This window comes from Humulus lupulus, chromosome 8, assembly GCF_963169125.1.
Source record: "Humulus lupulus chromosome 8, drHumLupu1.1, whole genome shotgun sequence".
Classification (NCBI taxonomy): Eukaryota; Viridiplantae; Streptophyta; class Magnoliopsida; order Rosales; family Cannabaceae; genus Humulus; species Humulus lupulus.
Genome location: NC_084800.1, coordinates 45,880,891 through 45,883,223, shown reverse-complemented (window position 1 = coordinate 45,883,223; position 2,333 = coordinate 45,880,891).

Here is a 2,333-nt window from a genome sequence, read left to right as displayed (position 1 = left end):
CGTAACCTACGTTACTGGCTCTCATAATAGTGTTGAATGTACTTAGGTGGCTACATGGGTCGGTTTTTCCTTCAAACGCCAAGACGTGAGGAATCTGGAACCCTTGAGGAAACTGAGTGTTAGAAATATTGGGAGCAAACGGCTCGAGCTCCTCATCAGAGTCCTCGTATCGACCACTCCCTCGTTCATTCTTCAAAAGCCTAAAGGCTTTTTCGAGCTGATCAATCCTTTCTTGGACTGGGTCCTTAGGTGGTGCCTGGAATCGATAGTCATTAATCGCGATCCCAGGCTCGCGTCTCCATGAGGGATCTCTACGCCCATTCAGATGATTCCTTAGGTCCGGATTTGTCTGATCTCCTTTCCCCCTGCTCTGATTCAGATGAATTCGCAGGTCAGGATGACTCTTGTGATTTCCAGTATTTTTACGACCCCGGTCGTGTTTACTGACGGACCTAGTTTCTCCGGACTCATCACTGGTGAAACTCATTGATCGGTCATTTCGTGATGGATCCTTTCTACGTCATCTTGTCTCTGCAGTGCGAGATCGAGACGTCTGACTTCTCTCAGATGGCGCGCCTCTCCGCTCCTGGAACGTCTCCCTGTTTCCTTGTCTTTCTCCTGCACGCCCTTGATCCTGATCTCGAACAGGTTGAGCGTTTCTGCAGGGAGGTGAAGGATATCTTATGGGAGACGGAGGGAACCGTATAGGTGACGGTGGTTGTCATCCTTGCCTCGGCCTTGAGGGTCCAGAATTTGCCCGAGATGGGCCAGTTTCATTCGGTGCACTACCAGGAACCTGAGTCCGAGCCTCGGCAGGAGCTCGGTTGTTCTCAGTTCCTGCAGGCACTTCCACAGGTGGATTAGGCGGGACCCGAGTTCGGGTACTCCTCTGAGGCCTAGAAGGAGCAGATGGCTCTGCTGGTGCTGGAGGTTGTGCCGGCCTCCTTGTGGCAGCATTTTTTCGTGGACGTCCACGGGGCCTCCGGGGAGGAACGTGCACGTCCCTTGGAGGAGGGACTTGGTTTTCGCGCGGAGGCGGGGGCTGAGCCACTTGCGCCTCTGCGGCTATCCTGGCCAACTCCTCGTTACGTTTGTTGGCTTCTGCCAATAACTGTTTCAGCTGCCGATTCTCCAATTCTACAATAGGGACATAACGTTCAGGATTATAGTACATGTCCTCATCCCTTGGTTGTGGAGGTGGTCCCCGGGAATCAGATGACCCACTCCTTTCATCAGCGTTCGGGTTCTCCATTGGCTGTTTTCCAGGACGCCTTGGGTAATTTTCTTCAGGAGTGTTCTGATTGTTTGCAGCCATGAATCTCTCAGGGATGGATGCTTGAGGCTCTCAATGAAAGCACCAAACTGTTGACGCCGTTTTTCGTCAACAGATAAAAGAAGAGAGCACGTAAACAATTAAAGACAATGGCCAAAAGAAACAAACGAATCAAACACACGGTTTTTTACGTGGTTCAGCAGTTAAATCTGCCTAGTCCACGAGTCTCTATTATTAACCTCAAGATTATCTCTGAACAATTCTTTAGCATGAATTCTACAGAGTTTTCTCTCAAGGATCAGAATTTCGGTCCTTTACAATGGTGCATGGCTTCTCTATTTATAGAGAAGGATGCAGAATACTATCCCACATATTTTGGGTAGTTACTCTTTTGTGAATAAAAATAAATGGCTTTAAATGCCAATAATCAGATATAAAAGGAAACGTCCCCCAAAGATCAGGGGGCGTATAACTGAATAAATAATATCCCACAATTCTTGGGGATTTACATCAATTAATGAGGGTTACATCTCATAGTTATAATACTTGTAGATATTCAAGGTGGTTATAACGTATCTTCAAGGCTCCAGCATTTCAGGTTTCATGTCATTGTGCGAGCCACTGACATCTCCCGAGCTAACGTTGCTTTCGAGATGGGATATCGAGCTCAAGACCCATGCTCCGAAGTTCCTGAAGATGAAGGTGTTCTCGGAGCTACCTTTCGAGATCGAAATCATTTCGAGATCACCGCATTCGAGATCATATATCATACTTTACAGGCTCGACTTACAATCCTAGATCACTCTAATCCTCACGAGACCATTTGCTGCGAACTCAGCTTTCGAGGTCATATTTACTATGGCTCGAAATCTGGGTATAACACCTTAATAGTCTTCTTTTACCATCTTGATTTCTACTATTAATTTATTTTTATATATTGTCTTTAATTTCTTTATTATTATCTTTTAATTTATTTTCATTATACAAAAATCTTATCAGTTTTTGGAGCTAGGTTAGAACTTATTAATTTTGATTTGAAATAGTTTTCTTTTTTATTTTA